The sequence below is a fragment of the Chamaea fasciata genome, unplaced genomic scaffold, assembly GCF_029207755.1.
Source record: "Chamaea fasciata isolate MVZ Bird 193981 ecotype frontalis unplaced genomic scaffold, bChaFas1.0.hap1 SCAF_7, whole genome shotgun sequence".
Taxonomy (NCBI): domain Eukaryota; kingdom Metazoa; phylum Chordata; class Aves; order Passeriformes; family Sylviidae; genus Chamaea; species Chamaea fasciata.
This window is the reverse complement of record NW_027094092.1, coordinates 48,575,736-48,589,685: the sequence shown is the minus strand read 5'-3', so window position 1 is coordinate 48,589,685 and position 13,950 is coordinate 48,575,736. Positions and strand designations below refer to the sequence as shown.

The 13,950-nt window shown below is 40.8% G+C and overlaps 1 protein-coding gene across 1 annotated transcript in view; it reads right to left on the bottom strand.

Moving 5' to 3' along the window:
* TUNAR (TCL1 upstream neural differentiation-associated RNA) overlaps positions 1 to 13,060 on the bottom strand; it is a 135,006-nt gene extending 121,946 nt beyond the window's left edge. Inside the window, exon 1 of the mRNA XM_066186919.1 lies at positions 12,973 to 13,060. The gene's annotated coding sequence lies outside the window, so the exon portion shown is untranslated. The remainder of the gene's footprint in view (positions 1 to 12,972) is intronic.
* Positions 13,061 to 13,950: the final 890 nt, after the last annotated feature.

Below are 13,950 nucleotides of genomic sequence, written 5' to 3'. Positions count from 1 at the left end.
CCACACTAACTCACTGCTAAAATTTGTAACCAGCTAAAGAGACCATGAGCAACACTAGAGCACTACTTCTTGGCTCACAAAGCTGGGTTTCCTGAAGGACAGTGAAATTCACCTGTAAATGGTTGAGGGGGTTCTTGGTTTCAATGTTCAAGGGAAAGGGAAGTGTCCAACAAAACACAATACAGTTCCCTACTGCCTATAATTTTTCTTAGTTTAAAAAAATAAGTAGGATTGCTTCTCTTTAATCTCATCACAGTCAACAAAAACTTGCTTGCAGCAAAATGCCCTACAAATTCTCATGTGTTTCTCTGTTTACATTCCTCTTATTCAGCCACATGTAGTCCTTCTGTTGAGACTTGTCTGGAGGTAAATCAGAAGTTTGTTTGCTTCTAAAACATTGGCTGAAGCCTCTATCGAGAAATCCCGCTTTAAAAAGACAAATAATTAACTTGTCAATCACTATTTTTAAAAAGGTACCATTAGCAGTGTAGATAAACAGAATGGCATACAATATTTCCTTCTCAAACTATAATATTAATTTCACAATCCTTTCATCTCAGTAGTTAAGAGATCCACCAACTTAATTCAGTTTTTCATTTTCATAACCCATCTTAGAATAACACTGTACTTATAGTTTTAGGTTGCTGCGTCTTGCAGGGTAGAGATGCTTGAAGTGGATGGCCACCGGTCTGGTGAGACTTTTCAGCCCCAGGAGCCATTCCTGGTTCATCAGCAGCCTCTGCTCTGGCACCAAAAGCAGGACAGCCCTAAGGTATGGAGGAAATTCCTGAAGGGCCTCCACCACAAAACATCTCTGCAGAAAGTCTCCTATCTCCAACTTCTTTAAGGGTCTAACTATTTTGTCCTGATAAAGGCAGCTACTGCTGTATTTTTAAATAGCAACTGACCTCAAACACATGAGCTCAGCTAGTCTAGACTTCACATATTCACAGCTCCTCTCTGTAGCTCACTACTTTCAGCCAGGCAGAGCTGCTTCTCAAGCACAGTAAAACATACTTAAAATGCACATTTGCATCCTGCCAGACACTCCCTGTCTCTTCCCTTGCCCCTTCTCCATCACATCCCTTAGACCATCTCCCACAAAGGCTCCTCTTCCATGGGGGGACCTGCCAGAAGGAATATTGCACTTGCTTTTAGCCTGAATCATCAGGTTTGAAACTGAAACTTTCAGGTTTGAAGCTCTGAGACCTTGTCCTGGTTTCTTTCATACCCTTCCTCCACACAAGTGAAAGACAGCATACAGCATGCTGTCCAAATGGAGGGAGAAAGTAACAAACCCAGTCCCTACAGTGAAGCTCACCAGCAAAACTCTCACATCAGGGTAAGGAGCTGAAAGGTGTCTCGTGTACGGGCTCTGAAAAAGCATCCCCCTAACTAGGCAAGCCTAAAGCAGCCTCCTACTTCACTCTCATATATGATGTGACAAGAGACTAATAAATCTGCTGTTGCTGAGGTCAGTAATTTTGCCTGAGCTCTCTTCCTCTCACAGGATAATTGTTGTACAACTGGTGGAAGCCTTCTTATCGTTGCCATGTCTGTCCTGGCAGAGGTTATCAGGAGAAATCATTGGACTGCTTATTTTGATGGAAATCCAGTTTGCTACTGCTTATGTTTAACAGGTGCCAAGATTTGCATTTCTATCAGACAGCTTGAAGTGACAATGAGTCAGAAATACACAAAAAAAAAGTCAAAGAATCAACACAGCCCTAATCTACATCCACAAGGTCCTGAAGTGGAAATTAAAAACTTTTGTTCATATTATTACTCTTGCAAAACAGAACCTGCTTAGCTGATTCTCACTGGCCACAAATTAATTTATAATATATGTAAGTGAACTCCTACATTATTTTTAGTTATTGCAAATGCCATGGAAATTTTAATGGCAGTAACTCTTTGGGGAAAACGTTGAAGCAAATAAGGTTTTAAATTTTTTAAGGTATCATCCACAGCTGGAGAAAGAATATACCAAATGTTTTAACACATCTTTGCCAGTCAATGAATAGGCTGTGACAAGGTAAGAGAACAGGCCATTTGAGTTGTTGGAATACTTTTGCCTCTGATCAAACCCAGCTACATCTCTGTCAGTGGGAATATTTTTCCCCAGCAGCACCTGCAAGTACAGATGTAATTTAATCCTGAGTCTCCCTTTCACAGTAATTCTTCTTCAGTAACTTCCTAAGAAATGTGCCCTGTCTCACGAGCAGTCCAACCATCAGGGAGCAAGGGCTGGACGCACAGTAGGAACACCCTGCAAAGACAGGGCATGAGGGAGAGCTCCTCCTGCCGCCGCCACAGCACTTTCTGCCTCTGGCCAGGGAGATGTGGCCACAGGCACAAACCCAGTGAGCTGCACGGAGCAGTGACTAATAGCAAGCTGAACTCCAGCTAGAAAATATCTCGCATGACTAAGTACTACTTCAGAGGGAAAATAAACCTTTATCCAGAGCCACCCAAAAACACTTGTCCCCGGTATAATGTGGCTACTATCTTCAGTACAGAGAAAGGAATATTATCCCCATTTTGGGATCCAGTCAAGCTGTCAGTACTTGACAAAGTCCTGTTTGCCAGTGAAGCTGCGTGCACTTGCGACATGTGCAAAATAAAAAATACATAAGATCTGATCTTTTTAATTGTAGCTGATACTATGAACCTGGTAAAAGTGTGAAATAGAAAGCCTGCACAGTTGGTTGACAGATGGTAACCTCAGGAAGCAGCACTTCAGCTGGAACTCTGAGCCAGCATTCAGAGAGATGAGCTACACAGAGACAGACCACTGGTCACATGGAAAATCCACAGGCAAGGAGAGGAACCAGCATAAATTTCTCACATCTTCAGTTATTATTCTAACTCTATGGTCTTAGCTTCAGGTTTGAAGGCACCTTTTAAACAATTATGGCACTGACAGTTTTTATTACATTGTTTATTACTCTAAGGGGTTTATGTTGCACATTTTACTGAATCAGTGTTTCCAATATTGTTCTTCTGGACTGCAACTGATGTTTTCATAATCAACAATAGCTCTCAAGGTCTTTTGAAAGCATGGGTTTTTATTGATACATAGAGTTATAGTTACCTAGTATTTTTTACTCTTTCATGATGCAAATATTCCACAAGCTTTTTCTTACTTGCTAAAATACAGAACTGCAATACAAACATCAGAAATATTTGTAGAATTTTGGGAATGAAGACCTTTTCATTACTTTTATGTTATCCAATTTCAGTGCATTTGTTTTAGATTTAATCCTACTGTAAATATACATGATATGTACTTGTTCCCTGTAACAAATTATGTTTGGGATTTGGAAGAGTTTAGCCCTGAAATCTCTGGTAAAACATTTGCCATTTTTTCACAAGTTCCACTCAAACCTCCTTTTATAACTTATCAACACCTGAAGGCAAAAAGGTTCATAAACTAGGGAAGAAGTATCCTGGATGATTTTCTGCCCTGAAACATTGAAGTGAACATAGCACAGAAAACATTCAGTGTCACAAAATAAACCTCCCAGAGGAGGCCCAGGTTTCAAATGCTAAACCCATGGACATTTATGTATAAGGACCAAAAAGACATATTGATAAGCATTTGAGATGGACCATCTATTATTGGCTGTGTAAAACCTTACAACGCATACATGCAGACATAACAACTTTCCACTCAGCAAACCTGCTTTGGCATTTTCATTGTTTGATGTCTTTCCTGTTTGAGCTTTAACCCAGGCCCCTGGGTATTCAGCCCAATGATCTACCACAGGAGAAATTCCAACTTGCAAAAGGGTAAACAGGCATTTAAGATGGTACATGTCAGGCATTTTCAAAAATGCTCAAAATCACCCTGGATATATTTTTAATATTGAAGTCACTATGTAATCCCACACTGACATTCTCCTCTCTGTTATTTTTAGATCTGGAGCTTTTCAGGTGAAAACAGAGGTTGCATAAGGGCTGGCAAAAGGGGATTCTTGGCTCAGTTTAAACTGACATGTAGATGTCTTTGCAAGTGCCAAGATTACCTCTCACACTCCACATTTCTCTGATGTCATAATCCTTGTTGCAATTTCTGCAGGTAACAGTACATCAGAGTCAAAAGCCACATGCTCGTGCGTTCCATATATACACATTGTCCCAAGTCTTAGGATCATTAAAGCAAATAGCACAAGTTAGACAAAAAAGATGGCTAAAGACATGAAAGGGAGATCTAAGAATAGTGCAGCCTTTTGCTGACACGTGGGTGGTACCAAGCAGAAAGACGTGGAAGGAGCAATGTTGGGGCAGTGCTGTTTTTCCCTTGGCATGCTTTTAGTAGTTGCAGTGTCCCTGGAGCTCTGGGCTTTGTGGTTTTTTCAAGCCTAACCCTAAACAGAGCAGTAAAAGCAGCTTTCTGCTGAGTTGCCCGGCATATGGGTGGTGTCAAGCAGAAAGGTGTGGAGGGAGCAATCTTTAAGAAGTGGGATGTTCTTTTTTTGCTGTGAAATGGACTAAACCTTGCCAAATTGATACTCATTGAAATCACAAGATTTCCTTTCCTTGCATGAAATGAATTTCATTTCATGAAACGAAATAAAATCTCGAAGTCAGAGAACAAAGTGGAGCAAACTGACTGGGGTTTTCATAATTAGGCACTGGTATAATCCAAATACCAGTGTATTTGCATGTTCTATTCTAACAAAAGACATTAAGCACATGGAAAATACTGATTATTGAACTTAAGCCACAGCTTCAGTATTAGATGGGTTTATTCTGCTGTTCTGGTCTCCAGGTTCATGCCTTCTCCATGCCCTGCACCTAAGTGAGGAAATACTGTCACCTCTCCTTGCAATCACTGTGTCTCCTCGCAAGAGGAGACGGAGCTCCCCCGTGGCTGAGGCAGAAGGGATCATGGGGATCAGGGAGGAGAGCTGTCCCAGCCACAAACCAACCCATCATGACTGCAAACCCCCTTTGGCTTTATGTGGGCTGATCAAACACGGGACAATCTAATCCACCATGCCACTGAAGCAAGCCCTGTTCAGAGTGACACTTTGGGCACTCATTAATGAAGTGAACAGAGGGGTGTTCAACCCAAACTGTCTCCAGTTCAAGCTTACTTTTAATTAGGCTACAAAGATTTCAGTACCACAGTGGTTATGACTGCTAATGTTTTGTTCCACAATCAGATCTTAACAAAGTTGTGAAACAAAGTTCCCTGAAAAAGAAAGAAACTAAAAATTTTTTAAAAGGAAAGAAAAATGCTTTGAAGAATTCCTTAAGGAAGGCTCAAAAAAGACTCAGACACTGTAAAAAAAAATCCTGCATCAGGGAACAAACTGCAAGGTGAATAATAACTATACTGCGTTCAGAAATTAAAGGTTGGATATCACTCTAGGGCTGTATTTGGAAGTTCAGGCAGAAAGCAAGTGCTGACAGCAAGGAGCTATAACTCGGATGAGATGGTTTCAAATGGGCCATCTGGCCAGCAAAGGAACAGAAGTGGCAATTGGAAAACCTGAAAACACCTCATTACAGCACATCACAGCTGAGACTATGACTCTGTTTCCAGCTCTCCTTGAGAAAGCTTGCCCAGACACACAGAACCCAGGCAACAGATTCCCTTGGCAGTTTGGAGAAAGAGAAGGAAGGAGGGAAAAAGGAAGGAATGAAGGGTTTCTATTGTGGAGTCACATAATAAACCATAATGGATTATACTTAATCACACAACATCTAAAAGAGCCTAGAGAAGTGAAATCATACTGTTCCCAAATACCAAACCCTAAAGAAGATGGTGATAAGCTCCTGTTTTGCTCAGCACTAAGAACCTGCAGGAGGATGTAGCACCTGCAGGAGGATGTTTCTAACACCATTTATTTCCCATGTTTGATGAATGCATCAGATCTCTGCTCCCACCCTCACTGTAGTATAAATAGGCATTTTGAAAAAGGTGGATCAGCATGCATTTTAATAATTGCCACTCCTGTGTCTTCTCACGTTGGGAATGAGAAAGGTGGGGAATCTGTTTCTGCTGGGATGTGTGGCAGACTGTTGCTCAGCCCTCCAGCAGCCTCTTCTTTCCCACATCACAATCTGGTGCAGAGGACATCAGCATTCACAGTCCTCTTCGGAAGCCACGATATGCACCTTGCTGTTTATCAGTAACAGTGAGGACTGGAATTACCAGGACACTGGCCCTGTTTCTGGTTTCCTGAAAATAGATGATTTGGCTTTTAATTTGTGGATTAACTTTACCCAGTGGGAAAAGTGTATCCTAAACATCTTTGAGCAATCTTGTGATAAAATTCCCAGTTGTTCTTTTTTGTAAAGTTTGCTTTGTCTCCACTGTTCTTTCTTTACATGATTTAATCTCCTTGAATGCTCTTCATAATTTATTTTTAAATTCCAGGCGTTTTTATGCTTCCATCAATTTTTATTATATGTAGGATTTACACTTTTTTTCTGTCCAATTCAGATGCATAATGCATTACTTTGGTTGAAAACTTCTGCAAGTTCTCAAAGACTGTGCAGTGTTTAAAATAAAATGATTTCCCACACTAGTCAGACCAGCAAATTTAATGCCTCAAGCACTGTAATAACATGGTTTTAAATAGACTGCTGAAATATTTATCTTAGTGTTCATTTTTCTTTCATTCTGCCTCTATTGTTTGACTTTTCTTCTTCCTGTCTGTGTTCCAATATCCTCTGGATGTGATCATATCCACAGGATGATTCAAATGTTGGGAGAGCTATATGTTTCAAGCCACACCGTGTTCCAAAGGAACACATTCCTTATTCATGGAGCCAGTTTTCTTTGAAACATCTCACCTGTCTTTCAAACATCACTTCTTCAAGTTTAAAGATCTATTTGTATTAAACTTTGTAATACTGTAGGTACCTTAGGTGAACAAACTGTAGAATTTTTTCTTTTTTAAGAATTTAACCATTTTTCTTTGGGCTTGTTATTTCTCTAGTTTTCTGCAAAGTCACAAAAAAAAAGTAAATGCGTCCCCTAGCAATCCCGTTGGTGAGGGAAAGGCATCAGACTGAAGTGATGCTGGGAAATTGGATAGCAAGAATAAGCAGCAATTTTGAACCCATAGCATTAGAAATCAAGAAAGATGGTATTTAAAGAAAGACTCAGTTCAGGCAATCTTCTGGAAAAGTTTTGTATTATATCTCAAGATGGACTGGCATTCAGACTGAGCTTAAATTGGTATTTACTTTCAATATTCAATATTTCAATTTAACAATTATTCAATGCATATAATTTTTTAACGTTAATAGTATAAAGCATTTTAGTAGCTATGATTTTGTGTCATTTACCTGTTTTAGCTAAAGGGTCATAAACTGCCTATGAAAGACCTGAGGCTAGAAATGGGAAGCTTTCATATCACCCAGGACACAAGTTCAGGAACAAAGCCACAACTGTGGAAATGGGAGGCAAAATTTTCAACAATTAACTTCCAGGCAAAGACCCTTTGGCAAGAGGAATGGCATTTGCCTCCAGCAGCAGGGCCACAGGTCTGGTGAGCAGAAAAGCCCTCCTGCATCTACTTTCAAGTGGAACATGCTTAGTCCAGCAGAGACAGAAGATGCAAGACTGTGTCCCTTTGGATGTACTACGTACCTGTCAGGCACACAGGCCTCATCACACTGTTATTAGCAGAAACAAAAACTTCACTCCTGAGTGCTGCTGGCAGGTGTCCTTTGGCTCACTGGTTGAGTCTCCACCAATTCACCCAGCACAAGCCCTGTGCTCTGCTCCAGGCACGTTTCCTGGGTGTAAGCACACAGTGGTCATCCCAGACTTCTATGAAAGACTGGATTTTATCCAAGTAAGTGTTCAAGGCCTGACCTTGACCTGTAAATCTGAACGACAAAGGAGACGTTTGGTGCTGTTTGCTTGGCTGTCTCTCCAGTTGTTTCTCCCTTGCAACAAAGGCTGTTTGATGATTGCCAATTGAAAAAACACTTTTGGCTACTAAAAGATTATAGCATGCCTTGGTGAGACAAGATTATAGCATGCCTTGGTGAGACACATGAAAATATTTCCTATTTTCCTTGGGTTTTTATGCCCTACTCAGGAGGGAGAAGATTAACTCAGAGATTAATGTAGTAGAATATCACTTTTTACTCAGTTACTCCACACTGCAGTCAGATACCTGGGAACAGAAAACAAAGATACTAACCCAGAGCCAAAAGGGTCTTCTAAATTGAGCCACCGAACCTCTGGCATGGCTAGACCAAGCAGGGACAGAGAAGGACTCAGCCAAAGTTATTTTCTTTTACTTTTTCTTAGAGAAAAGGGAATAAAGTAACTGCACTAGATTATTTTGGTCAAAGGGATTCACATTCATATTCTCCTCAAAGCAATTTTATCACCTCTTCATCCAGGTTTCATAATAACCAGCAGAGGAGAAAGGCAAGGCACCAGAAAAGTTTCATGTCCAAAACAGTCACAGCTGGATAACAGAAGGGCTCTTCACGTCATTTCATAGATTCTGCCTAATGGGTGGAAGGAAAAAAAAAAAAAAAAAAAAAAAAAGACCCTTAGAAAATATATTTCAAATTGGAGATAGAAGGGTACACTTAAAATTTCCAGCCACGAGCAGTCCAGTTCAGTGTTACTCTCGGTGTGCAATTATCTCAGGCGCTATCTCATTTATATGGTAATCGCCTGTCTCGGGCGGCTCCGCGGGCAGCTCGGCAGCGCCGGCTCCGTGCGCGCCGCGGCCGCGGCTGCCGGCGTGGGCGGCCGGGCGCCGCTGGGTCCGCAGCGCCCGGAATGGCCAAGGAGCGCGGCCTCGGCGCCGGCAACAGCCTGCCGGGCAGGGGAATTTCTCCTCGCTGTGCACTGCGCTCGGCTCTCTTCCGCCGGCTGCTCGCACTAGGCGTGAAAGCGTTCTGAGAGAGAATAGTTTGCCCAAGGAAGGGGAGGCTTACTGCGGCAGTCTGGAAGGAACTGCGCCTCACTAAGGAGCAGCAAAACTCGTGGCAAGGTTCGGAAATTGTTCCTGGATGGTTATCACAGCCATAAAGCTGCATTTTCTTCAAAATTCGAATTAAATCGAGACAAAGTGAGAAAATTAAGTCAAAATGGATCTGGACGTTAATGAGAGGTAAAGGCTTTGGTCTTTTGCAATTTCAAAGGTAATTACTAAGGGATGTCTTATTCCCTCACCACAACAGAGGAGGAGCACAGAGACCTCTGGATTCCAACTAACCCTATTGTTCTCAGAGAAAATAATTTCATGTTAGACAGGTAGCAAACTAGCAAACATCAAGGCAGAACAAGGAGTACAAGGAGTAACAAACCCCACCATCATTCTCTTTACTGACAGTTCAGCTACCCTAACAAGGTCCTTCTCAAAGAAATTTTTTAGAGGTTTGCCCATTACCCGTTATTTATTTTGAGTCACAACAGAACATTTACTTTTAGCAAGTAATCTCCCATTACAAACTAGACAGTGTGGTGTGGTGATTTTGTGTGCTAGAATTCAGATCACGTCACAGTGGGTTGTGTTTTACTGACTGCAATCATCAAGTACAGACTTCCAGCCCACCCAGGACAGAAAAGGTTTGGTTTAAGGTGAGAGGTTTCATCAGAGTGTATCTTTAATGAAAACCAGGCAGCATATGGTTTGCTGGCATTGCTTTCTAAAAGGGTTCTGTGCTTCTCACTAGATGAAAGTGTATTTTGAAGGCAATTTAGGGACAAGAAGATAACTTAATGTTATTTATGGGAAAAGAAACCAGAAGAGAAGACTGGGCTTTGGCTTATACCCCTGCAATATTATTACACATTATGCTGGTTTTTTCTCTTCCAGATGAGACAGGTGGATTTGAGAAGGATCAGGTCTCTTCCCACTCTCTCATTCTCTGCAGGTTATAGGAAGGAGAAACCTGCTCAGATCATACTGTTGACTGAGCACTGGGAGTTGCTGTTTTAGAAACACTGACTTAAAATGCTTTGCATTCAGAATAGTGAGTTTTATGTGGGATTTACTTAGTGTATTTAAATGCAACAAGCAATTTGTACTGAAATGCAATTATATACTTAGGATAGCCAATGCAAAACAAAGGATTTAACATCAGTGTGTTTGAGGACTGTGTTATCTTTTTGTACAGAGAATGTTTCACACAAATGCCTTAATCCCTACCACATCATGGTGAGCCCTGAGCCCCATAGTCTGGAGTCTTTAAAATAACACTTAAGAGTTTCTGACCACCAGGAAGGGTTAGCTTTGCACCACTTAATCTCTAAAGGTGTCTCTTTAGCCACAGGTGCTTCAAATGCATGGTAAGAATGTAAAATTAAGGTTAGCAGTTCAGAAAGGCTCTGAAAAGGATCTAGTTTTCCTGGAAGAGAAGCTCTGCTCACCATCATAGCAATAACAAAACCCATCTATTTCCACCCCAGCAAAATTGTAATACCCCTAATCTCAGTCATATCACGCCCCACTGGAAGTGCTGGATCATGGACTGCTGTACTGGGACATAAGGAACTAAATGGCAGAGGGGATGGAGATACTTCTGTGAAGCATTGGTATTAAGATGCAAGCCATCAAAAGAGAAGTTAGATCTAGAAAAATCAGGAGCAGCCTTGAGAGAAATATGCGAATAGCAGACTACATAAATTGTTCTGCCTTAGCTGATACAAGCAGAGCTTAACCCTAAACATAGAGGATTCAGTCTTTTCCCAGCTCAGGAGCCAGAGAAGGGTTTTTGATAGTGAGCAGTTGCAAGCTATGTCATCTTTTAAAAAGTAAAAATACAACATACAGAGGCATAAAACTTCTTATCAGTTGAGAACAACAGCATCAGTAATGAATTTTCACTATTAATAAATCCTGCCTCCAGAGCTTCTCCAGAAAGCTTAATAAATATTTCATTGTGTTCCATTCTGAGAAGTAATCCAAAACAATACTCTGAAAATCTTGAGGAAATGTGAAAGAACTGTTTGAAGTGTAAGATTTTGAAATGCTAATAGCTATGAGGAAGCATTAGCACTTTATCTCTGATTGCACCAGGAGCAGAATATCCATGAGAGTGATTTAATGAGCAAGACATCCCGTGTAGTGCTTTTAAATGATTCTCAAGCATAGTAGGATAATATTCTAAAGCCACTGCAACCACGACACTGCAGCCTTAAACAAAAGGAGAATTGGAATTTCCTCTCCTCTCAGTGGAATTCAGTGGAATTCTCCCACCTTCCACCATCCAACATGAATAAATTCAAGCCTAAAATACCACACACCATGTCCACATAAGGTAATCTAATATCACAAATAACATCTTGCTTCTGATACCTTCAGCACAAATCAAAATGCCATACACTCAGGGCAGAAAAAAAAAAGCCAAGACAAGCATCTGGAAAGTTAAAAAACAGTTAGGGCAAACCTCATTTGAAGTTGTAATGAACAACCTAGTCTCTAAAGGCTTTAAATGAATATCCTCCAAGACACTAGTAAACATTTTAAATATGTATTCACAGTCCTGTTGGATTCTAATGCTCCTCTGATGAATAAAGCTGATTCTCCTTCTCAGTAAATAATTCAGTAGCAAAGAATTGCTTGGCCTGGAAAAGAGATGAACAATGGGCCAAGACTTGAGATAGTTTCTCTTTTTTGAGAGATTTTGGCCTCAATTTTGACTTTGTGGGTAGAGGTTTCTGCAAAGGGGGAAGTCACACAAATAAAGTTAGTGTTTGTATTCATAACTACAGTTTAGTATCCATTTTTTCTGACCTTTATTTTGTTAGTAGAAGAAGAAAGAGTTGATGGCATGAAAAGGGAACCAATAAACATATTTTATATAAGCTTCTGCCACAGTAGAGTAATTCTTTGTATTCAAGGACAAAGTACAGTTTTGTTCTACCTGTGGTCAGGTACATTCATCCTGTGGTACAGTGTTGCTGGTATTAGATACTTGAGAGTGCAAGGTACCCAGGAACTTCATCCAAAGTAGGATCCAGAAAGCAAAATACTATTATTCTGTGTTTCCAAGTGGGGTTTTATGTTTACTTAATGTTAGCACAAATGTGCAGCTAAGTACTGAAGAGCAATCTGATTAGGAGTGAGGGTATTAGTAATAAAGCACTCCTAAAAAGGCAACTCCAGTTTCCTCTCTGCTAAAAGTAAGTATTTTTAAACCAGAGACTTTAAAGAAGACTAAAACTTTTCCCAGGTTAATTCCATTAACTCTACGGGTCAGAACATGGTCTATCCTAAAACACCACCAACCCTGATCTAAACCCCTTGGGAACCTTTTGGATGGGACCATAAGGGACAAGCAAAATGTATTAATTCTTGATATTAAAAAAATGCAGGAATTTGAGCCACCCATATGCTCAGTATTGCTTTTGTGAGACAGTTGTATAAATCAAGGAAAGACTGCAGCAAGTCTGAAACAGTCACAAGGCAGAAACCCTTTAGTATGCACCTGAGCCTTCCTTTCCAAGCAGCAAAAAATTCCAAAAATTCCAACCCAACAAACTTTTCTGAAAAAATGACATATTCACAGGCATTTGCAAACTATTAGCACAAGATCCTGCAAATCACTAAAGCCACTCTGGGAGACCCACTGCTTAGATTAAAAAAAAAAGAAAAAGAGGAGAGTTCTAACAGAAATGAGATGTACAGAAGCAAATTAAAAGACTGCTAACTTTTAGCAGCCAGTTTGGAGCTCTGCTTCAAATCTTCCCAAAAATACGAAGCTTTGTGTACCTGTAAAGTTAGGAGAAAGTGAAAAGACTAGATTTACCAGAGCTTCACCTCATTCATCTCACATTTTTTTCAAGTTTAATTGTGTTTGGATCCAGCTTGTTTCTAGACAACTTCAGGGAAAACCTTATTTCTATACAGTATTTTCCACAAATAACTCTTAAAAAAGTAGCAAACAAAAAATTCTTTTTGTATCATTTTACAAAGACTCTTCCTCATAAGTCAGAAAACTAGAACTATACAAAACTACGTATGTATAACTGACCTTTTCTGTTTTGAACTTTATCCATGAAAGTTTGCTTAGCTGCATGAACAAGTCTTCATGGGTGACTCCTTTCTGACTGTGATCTTGGCACTAGAAACAAGGAGTGACACAACAAAATGCTTCAATCTCGAGACATAATGCCAGCATCTTAAAGTCTAAGCCAGATCAGTTCACAAACTGTAAATGCAAAATAAACTTCAGAAAAAAAGTAAATCAAGGCAGCAATCACTAGACAGAGACTTTTAATGAAACAGTTTTGCACAAAGATTGACTGCAGTTACTCACAGCTGTTGCATTTTGTATATCCTCAGTTAAATCCCAGAAGCATCAGCCATCTGTGAAGCCCCCTTCTGACACCTTCTGTCCCTAATATTTCCCCTTTGTCCCAGCCCCACATCACACCAGTAGGAAGGTGGGTCGTGCCTGTCTCTTCAGGACTAGAGTTTGCTCCAGACCAGAACTATCAAATTCTGCCCCACTAACTGCATTTAGATGCATCCCCTCAGGTTTCCCCTGGCACAGAACAGAGTCACACAGCCCAGGAAGCCCAGCACAGCCACCTTGAGCCTTGAAGGGCAGCAGTTCACAGCAGCTGAACCTTCATCCTGGCTCTTCCTTGGCAGCAGCAACCTGCTTTCATGTGCTGGCCCTTGTCTCTGCCAGGACGCCATGAAGGGCTGCTCCTTCCAGCCCTAGGGTGGGCTAATTTTGACTCTACTGAGTGTGTTCTTGCAGCCAGAAGCTACAGGGGAGCAGAACATGGACAGGTGGACAAGGGCAGAGGGGAGAGCAACACAAAGAACATGTCCCATGCTCAAATCACAAAGTGATTTCAAGCGTTTTCTTGCTTAAAACTCTTAGTAAATTATAACTATACAGCAACTCACACACACTTTTGGTTTTGGTGGTTTGGGTTTGTTGTTTGTTTGTTTGTTGTTGTTTTTGGGGGGTGGGGGGGTGGGGGTTTGTTTTGGGGGT